This window comes from Molossus molossus, unplaced genomic scaffold (assembly GCF_014108415.1).
Source record: "Molossus molossus isolate mMolMol1 unplaced genomic scaffold, mMolMol1.p scaffold_m16_p_35, whole genome shotgun sequence".
NCBI lineage: Eukaryota > Metazoa > Chordata > Mammalia > Chiroptera > Molossidae > Molossus > Molossus molossus.
Window position 1 is genome coordinate 100657 of NW_023425372.1, and position 8319 is coordinate 108975.

The following is an 8319-nucleotide window of genomic DNA, read 5'->3' on the forward strand; positions in this document are numbered from 1 at the left end:
TGATGAGAACTGGCGGTGGGAAAGGGGTTCTGGGACTGTGAGGTGGACACACATGGAGGCTGTCGACTCTGAGTGTCTGGACTGAAGCTAGAGATTCAGAACCATGACCTGTAAAGAGGAGAGTGGGCCCTGGCTGGTGTGCTCAGCGGTTAGGGCCTTAGTCCACAGGTGTGACTCAAGGGCACATACCTGGGGTGCAGGTTCGATTCCTGGCCCTGATCCAGGTTGTGTGGGAGGGAACCAATAGATGTGTCTCTCTCACACGGATGTTTCTCTCTCTTTCTCCCCCTCCCTCCCTTCCACTCTCTCTAAAAATTAGTGGAAGAATACTCTTGGTGAGGATTAACCAAAAAAAAAAGAGAGAGAGAGAGAGGAGAGTGGAACCTAGGGTGGAACGACCCACCCACCCTCAGCCTGAAGAGTTGGGGAGGCAGAAGGACATTGTGGAAGAAAGAGCGAGCGCGAGAGAATGCCGGCTGCTCTGAGAGGAGGGCCTGGGGCGTGTGAAGCTCATCGAATGCACAGGGAGCCGCCAGCGGAAGCACAGGAAAGTTCCCACGTGCTGAGGCCAGGAAGCAGAGCCCACAGGTTTGCTGAGGGCCACGTGCCTGCCTGGAGGATGGGATGAGCCAGCCCAAGTGTGGCTTTCCCCCAGACCAGTGACGAACCAACTCACCTGCCTGTGAGGCCCCAGGGCTCAGGAGCCCACACACACTGCTGGACCTTAGACACACAGTTACTCAGCTGCTGACCTGGGGCAAACTCTTGAATTTTGGCAAGACCGCCCAGTCCAGAAGGATGGTCTGTGTGTTCTCCTGGACGGAGTCTGTAGCACGCCGACATCTGCCTGCACATAGACCATGAAAACTGAGCTCCTCTGTGGGCAGGGCATGAGGACCCCACATTTGGGGACCCCACAGCCCTCTTATAGAGGTAAAAGCATTCTCAGACCAGCCCCAACTCACTAGCTGCCTCTTCTCCCCCAACTTCTCAGGGGTCTCCAAGCAGCCTGCCCAGTCCGCGAGCCAGGAGGTGGGAAGCCCCCAGGGCCGACCTGGGGCTGTGTTAAATGCCCAGGGAAAGTGCCAGGTTATGGCCTTGGATGCAGCCCTGAAATTGCACCCTTCCGGTGCCCATGATTGGTTCAGGTCTGGCCTGTGCACGTGGGCTCCCCTCAGGCTCCAGCCAATACCAGCTGTGCCCTTTAGCCCACCCAACTCTGGGGCTGCACCGGGCACCGTGTATAACTCCAGGGGGTCGTGCATCACCGAGTTCCCACTGTCACGGCACAACATGCAGGACCACCTGTGGCACTGCAGACAGACATGGAGAGAACGTGGCCCACAGCAATAAAGATACCTCCACACACAGGCAGCACCCACAAAGATGTCGATGCACCCTCGGGACGTCACTGACTATCTGCCCTTAGAAGAAGGGGTCCACTGGCACTGGGAGTCCGGGGCTTGGCCTTGGATGGGGTCAGTCTAAGTCCATTGCCTCAGAAAGCCAGCCTGGGCCAGAACTGTGGTGGGAGACAGGGCAAACTCCTGTGCACCTCAGCCTGTGACATCTGAAAATCCCTGACGTGCCCTGGCAGGTTTGGCTCAGCGGTTAGAGCATCAGCCTGTGGTCCGGAGAGACCCGGGTTCGGTTCCCGCTAAGGGCATGTGCCTTGGTTGCAGTTTGTCCCCGGCCCTGGTTGGTTGTGCGGATGGTGACCACTCGATGTGTCCCTTTCACATCAATGTTTCTCTCTCTCTCTGTTCCTCTCTCTCCCTCCCTCTCTATCTGAACAAAGAATGGAAAAATGTCCTCGGGTGAGGATGATTAAAAAAAAAGAAGAAGAAAAAAGAAAATCCCTGACGTGACGATCCGTGGTGACAGTGACTGCTGGTCCTCTGGGTGACCCTGACAGACCCCCACCTCTCCTCCGGTGCAGACAGGTGGGCGGCTGCAGCCTTGGGAGGCGCAGGGACAAGAGCTTACAGTGCACAACCAACTGCAGGGCAGAACCTGTGCATGTGGGGTGCAAACTTCCTTAAATAAAGGAAAGTGGGCGGGAACCCAGAGCTGACGGGGTGTATGTGAGCTCCCCCACACCCCTGGCCCCCTCACTGACCACAGGCAGCTTGGGGAACAACCAGAGGCAAGGGTGGTGTGTGTGAGGGGGGTGTCCCACTGTGGTGTGTGTCGAGTGGACATCGCCGTTCTGTGTCACACGCCACATACATCCAGGTCACGCTGGGGAAGGGCACGTGGCTCAGGGTGTGCGCTGGGACCGGGCCTGAGCACTGCACCCCTGCTGGTGACCCAGGAAACTCTGTTTCTTTCTTTCTTTTTATTGATTTGAGAGAGAGAGAGGGAGAGAGAAACATTGATTGGCTGCCTCCTGCCTGCCCTGCATGTGCCCCAACCTGGAATCAAACCCGGGCCCTCCGGGAGCGCTGGAAAACACAGGCCACGGAGCCACACTGGCCAGGCAGCTGTGTCCTCTTTTAAACCAGTCTCCCGCCCTGGCCGGTTTGGCTCAGCGGTTAGAGCGTCGGCCTGCGGTCCGGAGAGACCCGGGTTCGGTTCCCGCTAAGGGCACGTACTTCGGTTGCAGTTTGTCCCCGGCCCTGGTTGGTCGTGCGGGTGGCAGCCACTCGATGTGTCCCTTTCATGTCAATGTTTCTCTCACTCTCCCTCCCACTCTATCTGTACAAAAAATGGAAAAATATCCTCGGGTGAGGATTAAAAAAAGAAGAAGAAGAAAAGAAAAAAATAAACCAGTCTCCCTTTTATTTATTTATTTTCTATTGCCCTGGCCAGTTGGTCAGTGGTTAGAGCATCGGCCAAGGGACCAAACAGTCATGGGTTCGATTCCGGTCAAGGGCACGTACCTCGGCTGTAGTTCATCCCTGGCCCTGGTCTGGGTTGTGAGGGAGGCAACCAGCGGGTGTGTCACTCTCACATCGATGTTTCTCTCTCTCTCTCCCTCTCTCTCCCTCCCTCACACTCTGTCTGAAAATAAATGGAAAATGTCCTCTGGTGAGGATGTAAACAATAAATAAATAAATATGTCTTATTGATTGTTTTAGAGAGATAGAAACACTGATGTGAGAGAAACACCCATCGGCTGCCTCCTGCATGCCCCCTGCTGGGGATCCAGCCTGCAACCAGGGCACGTGCTTGACTGGGGATCAGTGTTGAGGCTCCACTTGTTTCTGTGCCCTCTCAGGCCCTGGAGAACAACATGCCCCGTGACCCTCTTTGGAGCACAGAAGGCCTTTGGTGGGAGGATCATGGGACAGTCATCAGGAGGCCTCCAGCAGTCACCCCCTATACTGGGGGTGAACCTGTTTCTTCATGCAGGAATGGGTGCACCTGGGAATCCATCGTGGGCCTCTGTGCCGCCCTGCATTGCTGTCGGGACCTCAGGACAGAGCACCACACCTGTCTCTGGGCCCCGACCTCAGCTTGCGGTCTGGGCACACCTGTCAAAAATCAAGGGTGCCTACCCTGCACCCTCTAGGGAGAGCCTCCCAGGCTCATGAGTTTCCTCTCTGCTGCAGAGCATGTCTGTGGCCATGGGTGCTGGGAGGCTCAGCTGGGCTGAGCGGAACCGCACTGGAAGGCGTGTGTGCAGCCTCAAATGCGGACATGTGGGCTTGTCAGTGAACTAATGCAACCAAGCCCTGCCCTCAGGGCCTGTTTGCCAGGAAGTCCAACGCAGAAACAGTCACGTCCAGGCCAGGCTGGGCTCCCTGCACAGCCCGAGCCTTGGAGCAGCACTTCTGCCCCATCCCCGCCCCAATCAACCCTTGGCTCCAGCCAGCTTCTCTCTGGGCTTCTGCTCCCAGTGTCCCACCCAGATGTTCCCTCTTCTTCAACTTCCACCTGGCAGAAAGACCACCTGAGCCCACACCTCCCCCAACACCCTGCGACTCTGAGGATGGCACAGCCTTGTCTCTATTGGGACTGTGGTGGGTTCTAAGCCTCACAGGTCTGCCCAGCTCATGACAGGTGAACATGCAAAGAGTAGATGCGTGACCAGCACAGTCGGGATTGACCCTCCAGGGCACAGACCCCTGCAATGAGGAGCATGGGTCCCCAAGGTCTTCATGTGGGGTCTGTGTTGTGTGTGAGCTGAGGTGCACAGCGGGACTGTGGTCACAGGGGCCAGGGGAATACGGCCACGCACAAGAACAGCATGAACACGTGTGAGCACCGGGCATCCCTCCACCCTCAGGCCTGGATCTGCTCCTCCCTCGCGCTCGGCCCTGCTGGCACAGCCCTGGGACAGGGGAATGCCCCTCGGCTCTGGTCAGCTCCCTGACCTGGCATCTGGAAGAGGCCGATCGTAGTGCTGCCATGGCTTGTGCCCTGAGGGGTGAAGCCTGCACAGGGCCTCGTGCCCACATCCACCCCACAGAGCTGCAGCCACATCCAGAGATGCTCCCTCCTCACCCCAGGCCAGGTCCAGGCTGCAGGCTGGCAGCGTCTGCAGGGAGGGGAAGGGTGGGACCAACTTCATGCCCACTCATGAGAGATTCTTCTTCCCTCAGGTTCCTGGAGGACTCTGTTTCCTGTGCTTGGCCCCACCCTGAGAGGCCCCCAGCTCCTGCACCTGAGCCCATTCGCGGAGGAGCATGGGTGTTGTTAGTACACACTGTGGCCCCTGGCCAGGATGACAGCACCTGCGCACACCTGTCCTGTGCATGCATGTGGGCGTGAGCATACATGTGAGTTGCTGTGGGTGCTTCCGGAAGGCATCCGTCTGCTGGTGGCTGTGTGGGCAGAGTGGGTGTGCAATGAGGGTGCTTCCTCACAGCTCAGTGTCAGCCACAGCCACACCTGTGGGGCCCCTGTGACCCGTTCCTGCACGCCTTCGAGTGCCTGCTCTCCAACCGCTTCAGTCACCCTGGGTGAGCGCAGGCCAGGGGGCAGGCCGGTCTGCACCTGGGGTCGCAGGGACACACGGCTTTTCTCTGGCCTCCCCTCTGGATCTCTCTTCCTAGGATTATACCACATCTGGTGCTCAATAAATGATTGATTGATGGAGGATGGATGGAAAGCAGACTCTAAGGGGTGCAGTCTGGAAAGGGGCATTGGCAGGCACTCGGGATGGGAGGGAGTGTTCTGGCAGAAGCACCAGTTGGGGTCAGGGTCGGGCAGCGCCAGAGGGGGCGGTTAAGCCTGGCTGAGCCTGGGCTGGGGGCAGCGGGGTCGGCGGGCCGCCCCCGCGCTCCCCGGGGAAGTCTCGGGTCACCGTCTGCGCCGCCCGCCGGCCGCGCCGCCCGGCGCGTTATTTATGACCCCCTCCCCCTCCCTGGCGGCGGCAGCGACTCCGGCCGGGGCCCAGCGGCGGAGGGCCCCGATGGGGGGGACCGCGAGCAGCGACGCTGCTGCCAAGGCCGGGGGCGGGGCCTCCGCCGGCTGGAGGTGGGACTGTGGCCGCAGACCCCGCCCGCCCCCACCCCCAACGGTGCTGCCAGCCCAGAAAGATTCTAGCGCCAAAATTCTGTCCCTCTAGGCTCTGCCTGCAGTCTGAGAAGAGCAGAGCGACCTGCGGGCCCAGGTGCCAGACCAGGACACAGGTGGCCAGGTAGGGGAAAGCAGACCCCTCAGGAGGGGTGTGATGACCAGGGCTGAGAATGCCTGGTCCCTGCTGGAAAGTGGCTCCCACCGGAAAGCAGAGGGGTCTGTTTCCCAAGAAGAGGAGAAACAGGTGGAGTGAGCCGCCCTGATCAGCCAAGGCCCTGAAAAGGGACCTCCCAGGAGCCAGGGAGTGGCCCTTGGAGGAGAGGGGCCCGAGTCCTCTAGACATGCCTGGAGCCAGATGGTGGGGTGGAAGTCAGGCTGGGTGAGTTAGGTTGGCCCCACACCTTGCCAGCTGAACCCTCACCCCTGAAAGCCAGAGTTGGGGACCCCAGAGCCCTCCTTAGCCATTGTGTCTGTGATGAGTGTTAGGGGTGGCTCTGCAGAAGCGAAGGGAAGGCCCCTCTGCAGATTCAGGTTGTAGGAAGGACACTGTGGCACCTGCTCAGGTCTGGAGGTGTCTCAACAGCCTTCCCTCCCCAAACCACAGTGTGATGCTCAGGGGTTAGGAGGCTTGAGGCTCAGGGCAGGTGCAGGCAAACAGAAGAGCTGGGTGGACGGGACTGTCTTTTGGCAGAGGGTCAGGGTTGTGGCCAGACAGTGGGCACACTGGCCTCCCATTTGACCTCCAGCAAAGCCCTGACATCCTCTGCGTTGACAGGATGGCTCCTCCCTGGGCCTTGGCTGTAGGGCAGGGACAGTCTCCTGTATCCATTGGACACGAAGGCATCACACCTGAGAGCAAGACACAGGACACAAGGCTGGCCATGTGGGGAGCTCCCCAACTCACACCTTGGGTCAGGCTCCTGCAGAGGTTCAGGCTGCAGATGGGGCAAAGAGGCCGTGGGTGGTGAAGCAAGGGGGTGCCTCTCACATATGCCCACCTTCCCTTCAGCAGACAGATGTGCCAGAAGTGGAGGAAGCAGGGATGGTGCAGAGGTTCAGGTGCACTGAGCAGTCAATTCCTGGTCCGAGCCCAGATCTCCACTCCCAGGCTGGTCTTGGTGCCTCAGCTGAGGATGCGGTGTGTCTGAGATGGTCTCCAATGGTCAGTCACATGCCCAGGAGGATGTGGGTGGCAGTGATGTGTCCCTCACTCCCAGCCCCTCCCCTGCAGAATGTGCTGGCGCAAGCTGTGATCCAGCTCCCCTGCAGAGGCTGGCCAGGGAGATGTACACAGAGATATCCTGCCAGGTTGCATCTCAGAGGGGCAGGGTTGGTGCCTGGCCACTGGGTTGGGATCTGAGGTTACTTCCTGTCTCACCAGCCATTACCCAAGCCACCGGGTTTCTCAGTTTCTCCTCCTAATTCTCCCGATGCCAGGCTGTCATGCTGATGTGCACAGAGGTGTGGGTTGGTCTCCAGGGGACAAATCACCCTCATTCCTGTTTTCCCAAGGCACTGAGGTGGACACGGATGTAGCAGGTCCTTCTTCTCCAGACCTGCTCCTCATAGAAGACAGAAATGTGCTCAATGCACAGTCCCCACTTCCCCATCCTTCCCCCAGACTGGCTCCAGCCCACTTTCTTGCCCCACACCATGGTTCAGATACTGTTTGTCCTAAAGTCACAGGGCCTGGATCTGAAGCAGCTGTGTGACATTAGGAGTGTTGCTTATGTCTTACCTTTCTCATCTATAACAGGGGAATAAGGAAATGATACTGAAATGAACACGTGAACTAAGGCCTGTGACGTTCATAGTAAAGCAGCAATAATTAATAGAATTGTTATTGTTAGTCACAGAACACAAACCCTTCCTGGCACATTTGCCGAGACCACCGCGAACCTACTGTCTCACACCCTTTAGGTGCAGGGGAGCCCCCACCCACGACCTTCTCCCACCCCACCCCCGCACTGGCGCTGTGCAAACACTTCTACCCAGAGCTGCAGGCTCACACCCACACACCTGCCAGGGAAGCGGGCGCGCCTATTCCCGGATCCCCTCCTCTGCCGGGAGCCCACTGCAGACCCAGGGCCGCCACCACCCCACGTGGTGCCCCAGACTCCAGCAGCGGCCCCGAACAGTAATTCCCTCAACAATGGTGCTTTCTGTGCGCGCCGCGTCTCGCTAGCCAGCGCTCACCCTCGGTCTCCCGTCCTCCTATCGTCCGCCACTCAGGAATAGGGCAGGGGGCGCAGGCCCGTCCCGCTACCCCTGCCGCCTCGGTGTGAGCCCGGTCGGCCTTCACGCACCCCCTGTCGGAGCCCGCGCCCGCCCGCCCGCCGCGCCGGGGCCGTTTAAATGGGCCAAGTTGTGGTGGCGGCGGCGGCGACGACGGCAGGAGTCTCCCAAGTCCCCGCCGGGCGGGCGCGCGCCAGAGTACGCGGGTGCGCGGCCCGGGCGGCGGGGCGGGGCGGGGGCCTGGGACCCCCGGGAGGGGCGGGGCGCGTGGCGGGAGATTTCTCGGCTCCTCGCAGCCGCGCTCTGCCTGGAGGGCGGACCAGCTAGCTGGGGGGCGGGGCCGCCCCAGGGGGCGCGGGCGCAGGTGGCCCGGCGCCCCGTGGAGTCCCAGGGCCCTGGAGCCGCGGCGCTCGGCTCGTCGATCCGGGATCGATAGCAGCTCCAGCAGCACCATGTCTCGGGCAGCCGAGGCCCTGCCAGCCAGGCGGGCGGCGCGGCGGCGGCGGCAGCTGCCGGCGCCGGGACGCAGTAGCGGGTAGGGCGGGCGCGCGGCCAGGCGCCTCCCGGGCCCCCTCCCGCCGACGAGACCCAACTCCAGCTCGGGAACAAGTTGAGCCG